Here is a 21098-nt window from a genome sequence, read left to right as displayed (position 1 = left end):
ACAAATGCACATGAATAACAGTATTTCAAGAGAAAGTTTAAAAGGTTTGTTATGGCAGAATAATAATATACATTTTTGTACACATACTTTAGTACATTTACAACTAATATATATAAAAAATAATCAATTGTGTGGCTTACATTCATGCTACATTAGACAATGAAAATGCACATGTCCCTTTCCGTCACAATGGATGTCCCACTCCGTAATCAAAACAATTGTTTTTTTTTGTACGAACAACAAATGCACAAATTGTTAGATTAGTATATTTTTAAACCATTGGGTCTGCTTACTCTGCGCAGGAAAAATCGGAGCCAGCCTGGTCTAATTTCACAGAATTTTAATGTTACCTCGGAAGGATTTTGTATTTTGTCCTGTTTCGTCAAAAGTACATTTTCATTTTTTTTGCAACAGTTACTATCTTTTTTTTTTTTTACTTTTATTTCTAGAGTACAGTTCTTGATTAATTATTCACCCTTATTCATGGATTGGGACTTAAATTTAAATGTATCCAAATGTCCCATTCCGTCACATGGAATGGCCCATATGCGTACATGCGCAGTTTGGAAAAAAGTGAGGCTGCGCGATGTCTATGCACAGTGATATTTGCTTCCACATGTACAGGTTGGTGTTAGGCTAAAACAGGAGCATTGGTTTGCGCTGGGAAATGTGGCTTAAAAGTTACTGTACCCGGTTTGTAACAATATAGTACTTTAATGAATTATCATATAGGAAATGCTGGGCATTCACTAAACAATTATTATATATAAATATAAACAGAAAGCCAACACAGTGTCAGTGATTGAAGCAGCACTCATCAAGTCCACAAGTACAACTAGTGTAACTGAACTTTGTGCCAGTTACACTAACATGTCATTTTGATACACTATAATAATCCTTGGACCAGCCTAACCCATTATATTAGAGATGAGTGGGTCCACCCGAACATTGAAAATACGAACCGGGTCAGAGTTGGGCTTGGGTCTTCCCGCCTCACTCTGATCCAAAAATGAGGCAAAACATCATCAATCCCACGTTGGATTCTCGTAGGTTTTGGATTGCATAAAAGTCTCTCCCCGAAGTAATCGGCGCAATTTGCTTCACGCCGGCTGTGCTATACTCTGCTGTGTGGCCGAGTCCGTCCAGGGGCTGTGTGCCGAGTCCGTCCAGGGGCTGTGTGCCGAGTCCGTCCAGGGGCTGTGATGTGTTGTGTCCATACACTCCAGTGGCTGCTCCTGTGCTCATTGCTGTGTCCTTCGACTCCTGTGCTGCCGACGCACCTGTCCGGTGTCCATCTGCTCCTGTGCTGCCGACGCACCTGTCCGGTGTCCATCTGCTCCAGTGCTGCCGACGTACCTGCCCGGTGTCCATCCGCTCAAGTGCTGCCAATGTACATTTTTGGTGTACATCTGCTCCAGTGTAAAAAATTAAATAAATAAATGGGAAAAAAAAAAAGTTAAAAGTAAGAAGAAAGTAAAAAAAACTGTCAGAAAATGTCAAGAAAAGTTTAAAAAACATGTTAAAAAATAAGTAAATAAAAGGTAAAAACAAGTTGTTTTTTTGTGCTGTACCCCAGTGTGATGCTGCCGGCCGTACCCCAGTGTATCCATATAAGTACTGTGACGCTCAGTGGCGTCCCTCCCCGCGGTGTCACCCAGTGCGGGGAGGGACGTGTTGGTGTCACCCCTCGGCGGGTAACACCCGGGTGCGGCCCGCACCCCCCTTGTGACGCTGCAGACCATACCCCAGCGTGTATCCCTAACACAAAAGTACTGTGACGCTGCAGGCCGTACCCCTGTGTATCCATATAAGTACTGTGACACTGCAGGCCCTACCCCAGTGTATATATACAAGTACTGTGACGCTGCAGGCCGTACCCAAGTGTATCCATACAAGTACTGTGAAGCTGCAGGCTGTACCCCAGTGTATCAATATAAGTACTGTGATGCTACAGGCCATACCCCAGTGTATCCATACAAGTACTGTGACACTGCAGGCCTTACCCCAGTGTATCCATACAAGTACTGTGAAGCTGCAGGCTGTACCCCATTGTATCAATATAAGTACTGTGACGCTACAGGCTATATTCCAGTGTATCCATACAAGTACTGTGACGCTGCAGGCCGTACCTGATGTGTATCCCTACAAGTACTGTGACACTGCAGGTCCTACCCCAGTGTATATATACAAGTACTGTGACGCTGCAGGCCGTACCCAAGTGTATCCATACAAGTACTGTGAAGCTGCAGGCTGTACCCCAGTGTATCAATATAAGTACTGTGATGCTACAGGCCATACCCCAGTGTATCCATACAAGTACTGTGCACTGCGGGCCTTACCCCAGTGTATCCATACAAGTATTGTGACACTGCAGGCCTTACCCCAGTGTATCCATACAAGTACTGTGATGCTGCAGGCCATACCCCAGTGTATCCATACAAGAACTGTGCACTGTATGGGGCATTGCTGACTGTCTTTTTGCGTAGATGACAAACATTTTTAAAGTCTATTAAACTGCCATTCTGTCTGCAGTTCCAGTCTTGTTTCCTAGATGTGCCATGTTGGAAGTTGCACTGCCACAGCTGCTGAAATCTTCTACATGCGGTTGATGAATCCAAAAAATGTCCAGAAATTGTTATGAGCACAGACAGCATCTCCTGCATGCCCCTTTCATTTTAAAAAAAATAAAATTCTGAACCACCAAGTTAATTGGGTGGGCAAAACATGGTAGATTTTAAAATGTACCCATTTTTTTTAATTGCTCCCACCTCAACCGGTTGCCCCAGGCGAATTGATAGGCTGGTATATATAACAGTTCATCTCAATAAACGCTTGCCTCCTTTGTTTGTAGGTGACTCTGGGCCTGATTCATAGACGGACATTTATGCGATCGCAACTACGTTTTCATACGCAGCTGCGGAAAAATGGTAATGTTAGCAAAGATCACCTGAGCATAAAGACGTCCACTGCTGCCTTCTTACCTGCGTGCGATGACGCATACCTACGCAAATTTTGGTAACATTGAAGCACATCCGCGGCCATCTTGCCCTTGCGGCAGGTCTGACCTGCCGCAGTCTTGGGTGCTCTTCTGACATGCAGAGTTGCGTTTGCAATAGCAGTGGCTAATTTATGCACACCCATGTAACGCCATTTAAATGGACAGGCACGCCTGCGTTTCTGTGACCACTCCCCATTACCGACCCTAAATGCCGGCAGTCTGTCACTCACTTAGTGATGGATTCGTCTGTGAGTGTGTAATTGCAATGCGATCGATGCATGTGCAATGGCAAACAATTGCTCGATCGGTGTGAAAATTGCATTAGCTTCCATCTCTTATTCAGACCCTCTAAGCATAACTAACTGGATATTGTAAGTATTGGGTGTCTTGCGAGAGACCAGAAATGAGCAGCAGCACAGAGCATCTTCCTGCCAGGATGTGTGCAATAAAGGGCAAATAAGTTTATTACAAAAATTAGTTGTGTATATTGGTCACATGCATACATATTTACATGGTACATACTGTGCGTAAAACAGGCTGATGTAACCTGAGGCACTCCACCCGTTGTTGACAAACAACCTACAGCAGGCATGGCAAACAGAATGGATGCTGGGAGTTGTATTTTAGGCTGCTTTCCTCTGATGTAAACAGCAAGTATTGGTCCCATTATCCCTAACAATCTCCCTGGGCACAAAGTAAATGTCTGTTAACAGTATGTACTATTTAGCACCTCCACAAGCAAGGCCACTGCATTTCTATTAGATGTATAAAGAATATACAGCGTATATGGGCTAAATCAATATTCCATCAGGATGTGGCACAAAATAGCTGCCCTCACTGTGTGTTAGCGACCAGTGCTCTGCAGATGTCACTCAGGTGATCAGGTTTTAGGTGGTTGGTTCACACAGGATTGCACACAAGTAGGCTTCAGTGAGCCTACTCCCATATACGCCCCAAGCATCTCTGTGCGATGGTACAGATATCTTCTGATAAACTCTCCATGCTAAAAATAGCGAACCTTCTCCAGATCAAAGATGTCTTTCAGGAACTGAAGAACTTGATCCTACATTGATCCTCCCTCATAAATTTTCTTCAGAATCAAACATTGCAAACTAATCAATCCTTCCTTCATTTCCCTGCCTTCAACTACTCCATAAAAATACTCCATCTCCTTTGGACCTCTGATCTAGTTCTTGATTAATAAAAACATTCTAGGTTTCTCTATGAGGTCGTATAGTTTATTAAATTGCCATCCTGTATGCCACTGCAGTGCCACTCTGTTTCCTAAATGTGCCATGTTGGAAGCTGAACTGCCACATGTTTGTGACTCCCACTGCTGTCGCTTAGCTTAGTCAGCCAGCTATTTTGGTGCAACCTTTTGGCCTAAACTGGATGAAATTAATATTGTGAGCTGTGAGGTTATCAAAACTGACTGGAAATAAAGACGGGGGTAGACACACATCTCTACAGATTTATATATAATTAGAATGAGATGTGCGTCGACCCCTGTGTTTTGGTTCTAATTTGTTGTCAGGTTTTGGTTTTGCCAAAAAGGCCTTGCGGGTTTTGGATTTAAATTTTTTTTTCAGCTGTGCTGAAAACTCTTTCTGAGTACACTCTAATAAAAAACTGTATGGACAAACACTGGCACATCCTGAAAGTAAGCTGCCACAATGTGAGACCTACTATTCCCATCAAGAACAATTAAATAAAATCATACAATATGAAAAAATCAGTCACACATTAACGGCGCTAGTCAGGGAACTCATACACACAATAGAGAGTACATAAAAAGTCTCTGTAATGTTTCTGTCTTCTTATTTGTCATCCATATATTCTTGTGTCAATCCAAAATTGTCTCTCTCCAAAGTATATATGAAAAAGAGAAAAAAAGCACCATATAGTGTAGTAACTTTTTAAAAAGAACAAATTTAATGACACAACATACAAAACAATGTAATTCTATTACAAAGAGAGAGAAAAAAAGGAGATTCCTTCACAAATTATATATTCTGAGTTCACTCAAAAAACAAAGGGTATGTAAAGGTTAGAACCATACCATAATTAGCACCAGACTCGGTGCTTCAAGAGAGTATGTATGGGGAGTCTCCGGATAAACTGCCCTGCTCCCTTCAAGCCTCTGGCTGGTTCAGCTAACTGCACACCATTGAATAGTTCCACTAGCAGATGAATCGCATTCTGAGTACACACTGGAGAGTGGGCAGCTTAAGTAAAGCAAAGCCAGTTTGTGCAAGGGCCTTCAAATTGCCTTTTTTTTCCTGCCAATAGTCAAAGGGACTGTTTGACATGCCTATTTGGATGCCATCATTAAAATTATCCTTAACCATTCTTTGAATAGTGACCATATCAGATGGAGTTGCGGTAGAGGCGTCACTAATTTTAGGCAATTCTTTTAGATCCGACCAAATGTCAAAATGTTGTGTTGACTCCTCTGCATCACCAGTGAATCTCTTAGAAAAGTTTTTTCCTTACAGCCGCAGTTGCCAGAGATCTCGCCATGTCATGTGTCGCTTAAGCTGACAACTTGCTCGCCAAAAGCTCTTTGCATCTCTTAAGATCTGTGTCCGTTAAAAAGAAAGACACTATATTCAACTTAAACCTAGGATCAAGCATGGCCACCAAATGTAGTGATCCAATTTTAAGATGCTGACAACCCTTGGATCCTGACAAAGCGAATATAGGACTTGATCTACAAGTCCGACATACTTAGCATAATTGCTTTGTTTCATCTCCTTCTTCTTCAGTTTCTTGAGCTGCTTTTCCAAAAGTCTAATTAGGGGAATCACCTGACTCAAGCTGGCAGTGTCTGAACTCACTTCACAGGTGAAAACTTCAAAAGGGTTTCAGCACCTTGCACAACTCAGAAAATATTCTCCACTGTGCTCCAAGGTACATTCCAATGTCATGCCTCATGTAGCTTTGCATGGAAGCATATAAAGGGTGGAATTCCACCTTGTTACTACCTCTTGCTTTAGCTGGTGGTAGGGCAAATTAAACTGTTCCTGCAGATGCTGCAATCTTCTACATCCCACATTTTTTCTAGCCACAGACAGCATCTCCTGCACACCCCTGTCATTTAAAAAAAAAATTCTGCACCACCAAATTGATTGATTGTGTGAGCAAAACATGGGACGTGTTCAAAATCACCCAGCTGTAATGCTCTCACGATATTTGTGGCATTATCACAAATCCCGAGGAGAGTCCAAACGGGGTAAGCCATTTTGCAATAACATCCCTCTGGTTTTTCTAAGAGTTTTATACCGGTATCCCTTTTAGTGAAGCCGGTGATACAGAGAGTAGCCTGCCTTTGAAAGAGCTGGCATTTGTTAAATGCACCACCACTCAGAAATAAAGGACAAGACCTAAGCCTTTTCTTGCCACTTCGTGTGGTGTATGGCATGTTTGTTATAGGTGTTTTTTTCTTTAGCAATATAGTAAAATATTTTTTTTATTTTAGATGCCCTGACTGAAATCCTCTATGCCCTTGAGCATCAGCTTTAGTAGATGACACTGAAGTGGTATCGTTATGATGACTGGTGGTGGCAGCAGCTGCAGTGCTAGTGCTTTGTTGCTGCTCCTGTTCTATTTATTAATCGTTGCGTTTCATATCGACGCCTAAAGTTTTTTACAAAAAAATTACTATTTAAAATAAACCTGCCCACTGACTGCGATACATTGCGCAGATAGTATAAGGCGATGGCCTTTGACCTACTTAACATTTTTGCATAACAGCGGATGGAATTGAATACAGAGAAAAGTTTCCGCCTGGCAAAAAGTCTAAATCAGTGAAACTTTTTTGTGGAACTCTGCTTTTCGCTTTGAATTGAATACGGGCCCAAATAGGGAAAAATCAGATGTACCACTCACCCCTTCTGGGTTGCAGAGTTTCAATGCTGTACTTGGCCCAGGCTCCAGGGTAGCCAGGTACTGAGATGTCAGGTACCCAGATGGGTATTAGGAGAGTTTTTTTGCCAGGAAAAAAAAGGGCTGCTTGCACCTATGGCTTGGTGTTTCCTTGTGTAAATGCTTTGGATGCCTGTGGGAGTGGCGCTTAACATGACCAGTGGTTCTCATACTGTTGGCACAATTTCAGGTGACAGGGGGAGGAGCTTAGCGTGACTGGTGATAGAGCTTAATGAGACCAGGAGACTCCCACACTGGAGACACAGTGTCGGGTGGCAGGGGGTGGGGCTTAGCATGAGCAGGGTGTGGAGCTTAGTGTTACAAGAGGCTCACACACAGAGGACTCAGCTTTGGAAGACTGGGGGCGGAGCATAGTGCAGTGGGGCGGGGTTTACTGCAACCGGGGGCTCCCACATTGATGACACAGGTTTGGATGACTGGGGACGGAGCTTTGCCCGAGTAGGGGGTGGAGATTAGTGCAAGTAGAGGACGTAGCTTCAGTTGGCCTCGGTGGTCTGCAAAGGGGTGGGGTGGGAAGGGTTGTTGATTGTACAGGAAGATAAAGTGCTGGACTGCTGGTAGTGAGTGAATATTTTTTTCCTGTCGAAAAACTGCACTGCAAGGAATCCAGTGGGCCTATTTTCATGGGAGGGCCTGGAGCTGTAGCTCCACCCACCCCATTGTTAATCCGGCCCTGCTGGTGGGTTTGGTTTCCATGAGACTGAACCCTCTCATCTCTAATATATATATATATGGAGGGGGCAAAGGGAGAGACTTGCAGGGGGCAAAGGGAGAGACATGGAGGGAGGCAAAGGGAGAGACATGGAGGCGGCAAAGGGAGAGACATGTAGGGGGTAAGGTGAGAGCCACGGCGGGGACAAAGGGAGAGACATGGAGGGGTGCAAAGGAAGAGACCTGGAGAGGAGCAAAGGGAGAGATATGGAGGGCGGCAAAGACAGAGCCATGGAGGAGGGCAAAGGTAGATCCATGGAGGGGGCAAAGGGAAAGGCATGGAGGGGACAAAGGGAGAAACATGGAGGTGTGCAAAGGAAGAGATATGGAGTGGGGCAAAGGGAGAGACATGGAGGGGGCAAAGGGAGAGACATGGAGGGGGCAAAGGGAGAGACAGATTAAGGCTCGTGAGGGCCCCCAGGCGCTGCTAAATTGTGGGGGCCCCATCAATAATATTTGAGTAGGGGGATATATATATATATATATATATATAGAGAGAGAGACATATACAGTATAGACAGAGAGTTGGGGAGAGAGGGAGGGGGGGTATAAGGATGGATGACAGAGGGAGGGAAATATGGGGAAAGTAGAGGGAGAGAAAGAGGGGGGAGAGACAGCGGGAGCGGGAAGTGAGAGGAAGGGAGGAGGGAGCAGAGGGAAAGAGACGGAGGGCGGGACAGGGAGTGTGATGGAGGGAGATGAGTAGAGGGGGAGGAGGGAGTAAGGAGAGAGTAAGGGAGGGGAGTGGAGAAAGGGAGAGACAGAGGTGGAGGGAGTGAGACAGGGATGGGGGAGGGAGACAGAGGTAGAGAGAGACAGAGAGAGAGGGAGGAGGGGACAGAGGGGAGAGAGAGAGAAGGGGAGGGAGAGAGCAGAGGGAGGGGGAGAGAGGGAGGAAGGGACAGAGGGCCTCATTCAGAGGCGGTCGGAGGATGCATGCGGTCGCTCAGAAACTGGGCGGCCGCTTGCATCCTGACCGCCCACCTCTGTTGCGGTCGTTAGGCTGTGGGTTAACACCCACAGCTCTAACGACCGCTCCGGTGATGGTCGCGATGGTCAGAGACCATCAGGACCATCGGGGCTTACGACGAGACCCTAGGGTAGGGTCTCCCTTGTCGTAAGCCCCGGAGATCTTCTGGCTCTGTCTGAGCCGGAAGCTCTCCACTGCCATCACTAGTGATGTCAGTGGGGCCTCCCCCAAATGGTAGGCGTTCCCATGGGAACGCCTCCGTTTGGGCTGCCACCCCCCCGGCCCGCCTTCCAAACGGGGCGAGCTGTCAATCAACATCGCCCCCTTTGGATCGAGACCCGCTACGACCAGCGCTGTCGGCCGTAGCGGGTCTCACGCATGCACACGATGGCGCCGGCGCCGTCGTGCGCATGCTCTGTGGGGGGGCCATCGACCTGGTCCGACCGCATCGGCGCTAACGACCGGGTCTGAATGACCCCCTGAGAGCATGCACACACTACCTGTTGCAGCTGCAGCATCAGCTTTCTGATGGGGGCGGGCACTTCCCTGCATTAGGACCCGCCCCTTATCCATGCACCCGCGATTCGTGGCATTATGTCAGCGAGGGGGCAGGGCTTCCATAGTCAGCCACCATCAGGTCCGTCAGTGTCAGTGAGTGTGCTGTGTTATCATTATGCTGCCAGGAGCTGGCCAGGGAGAGTCCACAGTGGCTATGTTGCGGTCAATATATGCAGCAATGAGGGGGGCCCCTAGGTGTGGGGGCCCCTGGGCGACCACCCCGTCTGTCCCTCCTATAATCCAACCCTGGACGGAGGGCAAAGGGAGAGACATGAATGTGGCAAAGGGTGAGACATGGAGGGGAGCAAAGGGAGAGACATGGAGGTGGGCAAAGGAAGAAACATGGGGGGCAAAGAAAGAGACATAGATGGGGCAAAGGGTTAGGATTAAAAATTCTTATTATTTGTCTTAGAGGTGCATTGAAAGAATTAAGGAGACCATAAGGGTGCTTCCAACTGTTTGTTAACCACTGGCAAAACTGATAACTCCCCATTTTTGTATATCTAACGCACAGGTTCTCAAAGTCGGTCCTCAGGACCCCAAACAGTGCATGTTTTCACTTCTCCTCACAGAATCACAAGTGAAATCATTAGTTCCACCTGTGGATTTTTCAAAATGTGTCAGTGAGTAATGAATACACCTGTGCACCCACTGGGTGACCTGGAAAACGTGATCTGTGTGGGGTCCCGAGGACAGAGTTTGAAAACCACTGATCTAACTCCCAATTGAAACCTATAGGCGCTGTGACACATAGGGCCGTATTCAATTAGAAGCAAAAAGTCAATTTCAGCAATACTTTTTCCCAGATCAAGTCATTTTCGCCTGTTTCAACTTATCCCCATATTCAATTCCAAACACTTTTAGTCTAGGCGGATAGTCAATGCAATGGACCAGGCGAAAAAGTTTTGCCTATGAATAGCAAGTTGAAAAAAATGCAGAATTGGGGTTTTCGGGTGCAAACGTAGGAAAACCACCCAGCACCCTTTGGATAGCCCCCCAAAAGTAAACTGTGTCAAAAAATGTAAAAAAAAAAAATTAAGAACACCCCAAAAAATACTTTCATTTTGGGGGCGAAAAAACAAGTTGGGGTACAAAGTTAAAAACTAGCGAAATAGACTCCAGGGGGGTCCTCAAGTATGCGGCAGGTGTTTTTATGACTGCAGGTAGTTGCGGCAGGTGGATTTTTCATGTTTTTTAAAACATCATATTAGCAAATTCAAAATATGCTAGCACCCATTTTCATGTACCCCAAATTTGATGGGACTAGTTATTTTCTCCAAAAAACCCTCCAAAATGCTATTCTTCACCACTTTTTAAAACACGCAAAATAGCACCTATTGAGACCATTTAAAGTGGCCAAATACCTTCAGCAGGGCTATTCGGGGGTATCCAGAGTGATCCCCCATGTCAGTGCATCTTTTGGGGGGTGTCAGGCTCATTTCCCCAAAACTGACAGAACTTTTCGCCAAATTAAGTTTTGCCGGGTCCAGTTTATGCTGATTTGAAAGTGAAGAATACAGGGATAAGCAGGGATGAGCGCCATACTTTTTCGTACCCAAAACCAGCGATGACGGCGAAAAGTCCGGGAACAGACTTTTCGCTTCTAATTGAATACGGGCCTATGGGGTAAATTTACTAAAGTGAGAGTTTTTAAAAGTGGAGATGTTGCCCATAGCAACCAATCAGATTCTAGCTATTATCTTCTAGAAGGTGTAGTTAAATGTTAAGTAGAATATGATTGGTTGCTATGGGCAACATCTCCACTTCTAAAAACTCTCACTTTAGTAAATTTACCCCTAAGAGAAGAGAAAATAAAACTGTGGTTTTCTCTTCTATAAATAGAAAGAAGATGCTGGAGAAAGTGGTTTTTATGTTTACTAAATAGAGCCCTTAGCCCAAAGTGTGAGGGGAGAGTCAGAAAAATAACAGTGGCTTATAGGATTCATAATTCATTTTTAATGTTAATTTATAAGCACTTTAATGAAAGTTTACAGGGCACTATTTTAAAGGTCCCCCACCCAAAAAAAGTGTAGTTTACTTGCTCCCTAGATAATGGGTTAATGAGCTGTAATCTGTGTCATTTTGGAGAGGATATTCCCCCTCCCCCCTTTACAACTTCATTTGTTAAAGGCAGTTAGAAAACAGGAAGTAGGTGAGGAGAAATGAGTGGCCCATCTGTCTTCTTCTTATTTTAGTGTTAACTTGCAGGAAAAAAGATTTGTGGTAACATCACAGTTCACCTCTGCTATTGATCCATTTGTAGCTTGACAATCATACTACAGAATATATAATGAATAAGCCTCATGACTCACTAACTAACCTGTAATTAGTAGCATGCCAAAAAAAAGCTTTCAGCTAGTAATTGTAGTGGAGGTACAAACAGCAGGACCATTCAAATGGGTGCAATGGTATTTCTACAAGTACAACAAAACTAGTCTATTATAGACTTTCCCATGTGAAATAATACTCGTTCGATATATTATAAAGTCCTATTAAAACTTACAGTAATTGCCCATCTATCCCACCTGCACCCTGCCTTTTGACCCTCTTTTTCTGTGTTGGTGAAGCCCTTGCAGAATGGGTGGAAAATAATTTTCCTACCATAATGAGATTTGAAAGTCCCAGGAGGAGATGTATCAAACATAGCCATCATTTATCTGGCAGTTTATAAAATGACCAAATTGCAAAGGGTGATTGTCACCATATTAATTCATCCCCCTGCGTGGGGTTTCACTGATATTGGTAACAGTGCAGACAAGAACTTCTTAACGATACTGTTTTAGAACCTCTATACACTCCTGCCTATACCTCCTGATATCCTGCCTATAAACCTCTAAGGATGACGCTATTTTGCGTACGCAGTCATACAGTAAATAAAGACTCCAGACCTAGAACTTTTGGTTCCAAAGCACAAAGTATTATTCAAGTAAAGGTACAGTCAGTTACACGCTATGATCTAAGTACAATTTAGCGCAAAGGAATTATACAGACCCAAGTACAGTTATACATACGCAGGGTTAGAGCACACATATTTATACCCCCCCCCAGAAATAGACAACACAATAGAGAAGTTTGTTGCTAATACCATTGGTCCTAAAGGAGAGGGCATATGTTACAAGGCATCTAACAGGTTGGTTCAAATAGACACAGTCCAGCCTCTAACAACTGGTGGTCTCTGGTTTCCCGCCTCATGCAAATCCTAACAGTTGGTCATATAATGTACATTTTGTTGCTTGAAGTCTCTGTGATCCATAAGTTGAGAATGCATATTGCGATCTCTACATCGATGTTACCGGAATACTGCTATAGATTGTAAGCTTGCGAGCAGGGCCTTCCTACCTATATATCTGTCTGTTATTACCCAGTTTTGTTCTATCAATGTTGACAATTGTAAAGCGCAACGGAATATGCTGCGCTATATAAGAAACTGTTAATAAATAAAATAATAAATAAATAAGAGTATGCATCAGTACAATACCAAACATGGGTTACTTATCACGTATAAAACCTTAGTTACCAAATAATCTTTATTTCACAGCAATTATAATAAATGAGCATACTTGAATCTTATACCTTAAAGCACAGGTTCTCAAACTCGGTCCTCGGGAGCCCAAACAGTGCATGTTTTGCAGATCTCTTCACATAATTACAAGTTAAATAGTTAGCTGCACCTGTTGCTCTTTTAAATTGTGTCAGTGAGTAACAAATACACCTGTGCACCTGCTAGGCGACCTGGAAAAAGTGAACTGTGTTGGGTCCTGAGGACCGAGTTTGAGAACCACTGCCTTAAAGCTTATGGAACCTTGTATGTGAATATGTAATGTGTGAGTATGCGAGGTTTGATGTAACGACGCTTAGTTAACTTGGGGCAGATGCGTGTGCATGAAGCTAATATTCAGCGTTTTCATACAGTATCTTATGCATTCACTAATATGCGACTAGTTAACAGCGCAATTGTACGTATTAATGTGTGTATGAGAAATGATGAAAGCTGCAGTCTCATGATTCTAATAGTAATATCGCCACATGTACTTAAGTGTGAGTTTATCTAAAATGGCGCTTGGGCGGTCATTCGCAAAGTGGCATCTTGCGATCTCATTTCCAAGATGGCGTCTTGTGGCCAGTCGCAAGTTGGCGTCGCTGCGATCCAATTTTAAACTGATCTTGTCGCAGCCAATTATCCAGCTTCGACACTCTGTAATTGCCATCCTATCTTCCTTGACCTGCTCAATCACCAATAAGCTCCAGAAGCAGTACATAGATTAGAGGTATAGAGCAAAACAAAAAAAAAAAGTATTCCTATTATGGCGTACCCTTGGGCTGATGCTGATATTAATTAGAGATGAAACACTGTATATAGTGACCCATATTAAATTAAAAATTTTAAATATAACCTATATTTGATCCTTTAAAATAGGTAAGCAAAATATTCAAAGCAACTAAATAAATGTATGGATTTTATATATATATATTATATATAATATATATATATATATATATATATAAATCACAGGGGCTCTGCACTCACCATAATAATTAACAATAATAATAATAAACAGTGGACAGTGGGGTTTTGGTTCATGAATTGATCAATGCATTTAAGCTTGCAGCCCCCGTCACGGGACACCACTTTACTGCAAGTCTCTACTCTATTGCTCAGAATTATAACATGGACATAGCCATCACAGTAGTGTTAAACTCAGGGTATGCTATCAAGGTTTAAAGCTCACATCAACATTGCTTTTAAATTTGAGACAGTTACCAAGCACACCTGTTGCAAAGCACCTAGGAAAATAGCTGACACAAGTTAGATAACTAGTTAAAAGGGGTGCATGAGAAAATGTGATCACAAAAATGATTAATTATAAAAATTAATCATAATAAACAAAAAGCACTAATCCACGGAACTCACCATTCCTAGATTTGGGGTGGAACATGGTATGTGACTACATTGTTTAAATAGAAATCACAGGGGCTCTGCACTCACCATAATAACTAACAATAATAATAATAAACATAATAAACAGTGGGGTTTTGGTTCATGAATTGATCAATGCATTTAAGCTTGCAGCCCCCGTCACGGGACACCACTTTACTGCAAGTCCCTACTCTATTGCTCAGAATTATAACATAGACATAGCCATCACATTAGTGTTAAACTCAGGGTATGCTATCAAGGTTTAAAGCTCACAGCAACTTTGCTTTTAAATGTGAGACAGTTACCAAGCACACCTGTTGCTAAGCACCTAGGAAAACAGCTGACACAAGTTAGATAAAAGTTAGTGCTTTTTGTTTATTATGATTAATCTAGTATGTTGCATGGAGCCTAATTATAAACTGTAATTGAAAACAGTAGGACCTAGAGATAAGATAGCACTTGGATTACACTTTAGGCATCGAGTTAAGCATAACTGTTGAACAGTGTGGTGCAAAGATATACCAAAGAACCAGGCCAGGCAACAGGGGGGCTAAGAGTACACCCATACCGGGCCCAGACGGGCAAAAAGCGGGGCCACGGACGGCAGACTTAAGTGCTCTAGCCGCAACCACCGGTACCCATATGCGCCTCCATGTTCTTTTCTACTCTGGCCCGAGCAGCGCTGGGCTGGACTTGCCAGTTGCTCAGACGTGACCCGGTCCGGATATGACCTCTTCAGCAATGCTGCAGCGTGATGTGATAGGTCACTTCGCCGCACAGGCACACAGTGGACTGCGCTCAGGCTGAGTGTGGAGGTAGGAGCTGAGGGCCTGATTCAGCCCCGCTCGCGAGTGAATAGGGCAGAGTGCGGAGGAAGGGGCTGAGTGTGGAGTAAAGGGCTGGGGGCTGAGTGTGGAGGAGGGGGCTGGGGCGGAGGGAGGGGCTGAGTGCGGAGGAAGAGGCTCACATGTGATGTCAGTAGGGCCGCCCCCAAATGGCAGGCGTTCCTTCGGAAACTCCTCCATTTGGCCAGCCACCCCCCGACCCGCCTACAAAACGGGGCGAGCTGTCGATCAACATCGACAGCCACCCCATTTTGCTGCGAGCCCTGAGCGAGTGAAGTTCTCACTCACTCCGAGGCTCGCGCATGCGCACTGCCCGGCCATCGAGCCACTTCTGAGCTCTATGCGTTCACGAGCGGGTCTGAATCAGTCCCTGAGTGCGGAGGAAGGGGTTGGGGGTTGAGGAAGGTGAAGGGGGCTGAAGACTGAGGAAGGTGAAGGGGGCTGAAGGCTGGGGAAGGTGAAGGGGGTTGAAGGCTGGTGAAGGTGATGGACTAAGGGCTGAAAATGGTGAGAGGCTGAATTTGAGGAAGGTGATGAGGACTAAGGGAACTGGTGCTATAGGGACATTGTGGGGGGTCATCTGGTGGGAGAGGAGACACAGGACAGGGAGCTGCTGCTATAGGGATGGGGGGATCATCTGGTGGGAGAGGAGATACAGGACAGGGAGCTGGTGCTATAGGACGGGGAGAGGGGGGATCATCTGGTGGGAGAGGAGACATAGGAAAATAATCTGCTGCTATAGGGACAGGGTTAGGTCTAGAAGGAAATGCTTCACAGGACCTTTGTTGTCACAACCACATGACCGGCGACCAAAGGGGGAGGGACAAGGTTTAAAACGGGGGCCAAAAGTGTTCCCCGTGTTCAGACCGAGCAACCACAGAGTACTCTTGTTCATTAGACGCTACCCATGTCATAGGCACCAGCCGCACATCCCAGTCCAGAACCTCTGCCCCACAGTCCGAGTGGCTCTCCTCTGTGCTGATCTGAAGGTACCCCGGGCAACGGCACCACATTGAACCACAAGAATCATTAGAGGCAAGTAGTGGGACACCACTTTACACCTCCATTAGACCATTTACCATCACAACACTTGCATTTCTAGGAAAATATGAACTCGCAATAAGACTTTCAGTGCATCAGCAGCTAATATTTGTTTGTTACAGCCTAAGGCTATTCATCAGTCTCCAAAGGGGAGCTGAATCATTGTTTCACAAAGTATTTGACCTGCTTGATACTTAATGTATTCCTATTGATAGTAAAGTACCTTATGACCAGCATTGCAAAAAAATGGTAGTTGCTCAGATCAGCTTAATTGCATAACACAGGTGCTTGTAAAGGGCGGAATTTACTCTGAACACAGAAAAAAAAGAGATTTGCCCCCCAGCACACTGCAGCATGTCATTTTAATTCTTTCTCATTTCATTAACACTTATTCATTTATACTTACACATCTTTTCTTTACCTCTGAATCGCTATTATCATGTAGGATTTAAGTATTGTTTTTGCTGCAGAGTGCTGGGGGGCAAATCTCTTTTTTTTTCCTTCTTTTTTTTTTTTGTGTTCAGAGTAAACCCTGCCCTTTACAAGCACCTGTGTTATGCAATTAAGCTGATCTGAGCAACTACCATTTTTTTTGCAAGTTTGGAGAGGTATGAAGGCAGTCAGCATTAGGAGGATGTGCTGATGCTTATAGTGCCATGTGGAGGTTTTTTGGGGTACCTTCAAGGTAAGTTTGCTCTCAGCTTTTATATGTACTGTTATCATGCAGTACATCAATTGTAATTATATGACCCAGAGTGGGTGCTACTATTATGTAGCAATAATTATTTTGGGGTGAGCATATGGGAGTGGGGCCCCCGGGGGGGTTCTGACTGGGCCTTTCTCATGGCATCACCATTTAATTCACATAGAATACTTTTATCACTTTTCTATTTCTTTGTATATTATTTATGTCATTTTAATTCTTTCTCATTTCATTAACACTTATTGATTTATACTTACACATCTTTTCTTTATACTTCACTATCACCTTTTTCCCTTTTTCGTGTGATGCCCTGGGGATGGCCCTTGGTTGGAATTTTTTTGGGGTGCCTTGCTTCTCGGACGTGAACCCCTTAATGCTAGGGACACCAGTATAGAGGAGCCTTGATGATTGGCCTGGCGCTTAATCATATATTTGCAAATGTATGTAACTAATACCTCTGAATCGCTATTATCATGTAGGATTTAAGTATTGTTTTTGCTGCAGTGTGCTGGGGGGCAAATCTCTTTTTTTTTTTTTTTCTGTGTTACCTTATGACCAGGTTCAGAACATTTGTCATAATTACACCTAACGGTATTAGATTCATCCATCCTCAAATAGGGGTTTTGAGCGCTGAGTTTACCATTATTTGTTTCTAATATTGTAGAAGGTAAGACACCCTTCAATCCCAGCAGCCCACTCCGCAATAATAGAGAATCCCAGTGCGCAGTGCCAATCTTGTATCCCTAGAATCTTTCTTCAACTTGGATCTAGCAACAACTGACGGGGAGGGGGTATAATTTGGTGGGAGAGGAGACACAGGGAAGGGAGCTGCTGCTATAGGGGTGGGGTGGTTGGAATCTGGTGGGAGAGGACACACAGGGACAGGGAGCTGCTGCTAGAGGGAAGGGGGGGTTTAATCTGGTGGGAATGGAGAAACACAGCGACAGGGAGATGTTGTTAGACGGACACGGTGAGGGGGGGTCGAAGCAGCTGGTCGGAGAGTATACACACATCATGTGTTTTAAGGGGCTTTACTATGTGTTGCATAATGTGTTTTTAGGGACATTACTGTGTGGCATAATATGCGGAGACCTGACCATCGAAACCAGCTACACTCCCTCTCCAGACAGAGGACACAGCGCTGGTATCCCGTGAACCGTGAGGGGTGTCTCAACCAGATGCACTGTCAGCGTCTGTGCCCTGGTCCGGAGTCCCTGTTTCTCAACCCCGCCGGCCAACCTCATATTCTACCTTGATCACCCCGGGCAACAGACGCTTCACTGCGACATCAGAAGGACTAACAGCATCTAGAGGGGTGAATAGCGGGACGCCGCTCCAGCTCCACACCGAAGTTCTCCAAGTACTGACTCTTATACGATTCTGCGCATCACCATTATTTTTACATTAGACCTACTGGGGTGGACTATAATCAACAAGTCCAGTGCTATATTTAAATTTGAATTTGTTTTTGTTTCCTACTCTGAACATTTATCCTATTGTTTATTGTTTTTAGTCACGACCATTGAACACTCCCTATTTACCCCTGACCTGATATGTAGTTTCAGTTTATCAGGTCAAGTTTGTACATGTATTTTGAGATTTTATTGCATAAAAGTTTGGTTATTTTACAATTTAGTCATAACCTTTTTTTTGTTTCGGTCAATTACGGAGCTAACACTACAGGCCGTCTAGCTGCATAGTATAGAGGGGTTCTGAGCGCATTTACTACTCCTCTCTACTTTTGTATATATACAGTAGGGAGGGCACCCTTCTTTGTAGATGCAGCACACCCTGCCTATTACATCAATCCCTTGTGCGAAGTGTTATTACTCATTGTTTTCCATATTGTGTTTTAAGGGGCGCTCCTCTGTGTGGCATAATGTGTTTTAAAGGGCATTCCGATTTGTGGCATAATGTGTTTTAAGGGGTATTACTGTGTGTGGCATAGTGTTTTTAAGGAGTACTAATGTGTGGCATAATGTGTATAAGGAGTACTACTGTGTGGCATAACGTGAATGGGTTCTGTGTGGCGTAATGTGAATAAGGGACACTACTGTGTGAAAAAATACATGAATAATAAACAAACAAAGTGCCATAGGCCCGTATTCAATTTGAGGCGAAAAGCCGTTTTCACGTGTTTTTGGCGAAAACTTTTCGCTGATGACGTAATTTTTGCCTGTTTTGATCTTACTCCTTATTCAATTTGAAAGACTTCCCACCTAGCAATGTAATAGGTGAAAAAGTTTCGCCTATGAATAGCAGGCGGAAAAAAGTGCAGAATAGGGGTTTTGCGGTGCAACGTTGCGGGAACCCCGTGCAGCCTTCAGACAGTTCCCCAAAGGTAGACTGTATCAAAAAAAATTTAAAAAAATACTTAGACACCCAGAAAAATCACTTTGAATTTGGGAGGCGAAAAAAAATAATGTTGGGGGACAAAGATAAAAACTAGCGAATTTGACTCTGGGGGGGGTCCCCAAGTATGCCCCAAGTGTTTTTTTCATTGCAGGTGCTTGTGGAAGGTGGATTTTTCATGATTTTTTCAACTTTACTTTAGCAACTTTAAAATATGCTGACCCCCATTTTCAAGTACCCCAAATTTGCTGGGATAAGTTATTTTCTGCCAAAAAACCTCCAGAATACTTTTCTTCACCACTTATACAAAAACACTATTTAGCAGCTATTGAGCCCGTTTAAAAACACCAAATACCTTCAGCAAGCCAAATCGGGGGGGTACCATACCTAACCCCCATGTCAGAGCATCTTTTGGGGGGTGTCAGACTGATTTCCCCAAATCTGACATGACTTTCCGCTTGTTTAAGTTTTACCGGGTCCCGTTTTCGCCTACTTTCAAATTGAATACGGCGATACGCGGGCACACGCGCGATACTTTTCCGCCTGCAAAACAGGTGAAGTAGGCGAAAAGTCCAGGAGGCAAAAAAGTATCACGGCTCAGCTCAAATTGAATACGGGCCTATGTGTATTAAATGGTGATGCCCTGAAGAGGTCCAGGCAGAACAGCTCAGGGGGCCCCACGCCCAAATGCTCACCCCAAATAAACTGACACTAACAATATAAATAGGACTTACTTTAGATTATGCTTGTTGCCTGGTGCAGTCAAATGCTTGGTCCCTGCTTAATAACATATATGAGTGGGTGGGGCGAGGGGTGCAAATCTAGACTGGAGCAAGCTCAAGCTTCAGATGTGTGTATAACTATAAATACACATAATATAGAGTATAGGGAGGGGCTCTAGACTGCACACCCTAATACTAATTAAAGGTGCCATCATGCTGAGATTTTAAAGTAACATACACAAAAAACAGAGCTGCAGATGCACTATGCGATCATTACTGTTCACATTTAAATTTGGATGGCAGCACCAATGCTCTTTATGTACACAGGGCACCAAACTGTGTAGAAATTCTCTCGCTCCGGAACTCACTGCAAAAGGGGCGGCTGTCGATGGGGCGGGGGGGTGGCTACACAAACGGAGGCGTTCCCGACGGAACGCCTGCCGTTTTGTGGGCGGCCGCACTGACATCAGCAGTGACGTCAGTGGGGAGCTTCCTGCTCGATCAGAGCAGGAAGCTCCCTGGGGCTTGCGGTTGCCGAGACCCAACCTTAAGGTCTCGTCGCAAGCCCCGATGGTCGCGATGGTCTTGACCATCGCGACCATCACCCTGGTCGGTCGTTAAAGCTGTGGGTGGTAACCCACAGCTTAGCTAGCGACCAGGAGGCCGCACTTTAAAAATCAAGCGGCCGCCTTCATTCAGAGAGAGCGCTCGCTTCTTGCGAGCACCTCTGAATGAGGGCCTAAGATCTGATGATGACGAGAATATGGGAACAAAGGCCCTGATTCAGAGACGGACGCTCTGACAGAGGCGCTCACTCTGAATCAGGGCCGGGCTATTTTTTTTTTAGAACGGTCTCCTGGCCGCTCGCATAGCTGTGGGTGACCACCCACAGCTATAGCGTGCGGCCAGGAAGATGGTCGCGATGGTCAAGATCATCGCGACCATCAGGCTTGCGACGAGACCCTTGTGGTAGGGTCTTGTTGCCGCAAACCCCAGAGAGATTTTGGCTCCGTCGTGCGCATGCGCACTGGCCCACCATCGACCCGTTTGCGAGCGCACAGCGCTTGCGACCGGGTCTGAATCAGGCCCAAAGATATAGCCAACTATCTTAGAGAAAATAGCATACAGTATCTGCTAACGATCGCCAATACACCAGAACAAAAGTGCAGACTTCCTCTATCCTACCATGATCAACTCTCTTGACCAGCGAGCCAATGGCAATATTGCCTTTGCTGTGCTACCTACAGTATGGACCAACACTGGGGAGAAGAGAGAGAGGGCAAAGTACTTTTTTTCTGAGTTCAGACGTTCACGTCCCCCATAGACACAGCAGCG

General features: G+C 44.7%; 1 long non-coding RNA gene across 3 annotated transcripts in view; it reads left to right on the top strand.

The window, feature by feature from the left end:
* Positions 1–16587: 16587 nt before the first annotated feature.
* The window catches only part of LOC148540608 (uncharacterized), a 55533-nt gene continuing 51022 nt past the window's right edge, over positions 16588–21098 (top strand). For all 3 annotated transcript variants that reach the window (XR_015868750.1, XR_015868749.1, XR_015868753.1), the window contains exon 1: positions 16588–16671. This is a non-coding gene — a long non-coding RNA (uncharacterized LOC148540608). The remainder of the gene's footprint in view (positions 16672–21098) is intronic.

This window comes from Taudactylus pleione, unplaced genomic scaffold (genome assembly GCF_031769625.1).
Source record: "Taudactylus pleione unplaced genomic scaffold, aTauple2 ptg000018l, whole genome shotgun sequence".
Lineage (NCBI taxonomy): Eukaryota > Metazoa > Chordata > Amphibia > Anura > Myobatrachidae > Taudactylus > Taudactylus pleione.
The sequence above is the reverse complement of the archived record's forward strand: the minus strand, read 5'-3'. Positions and strand labels throughout refer to the sequence as shown.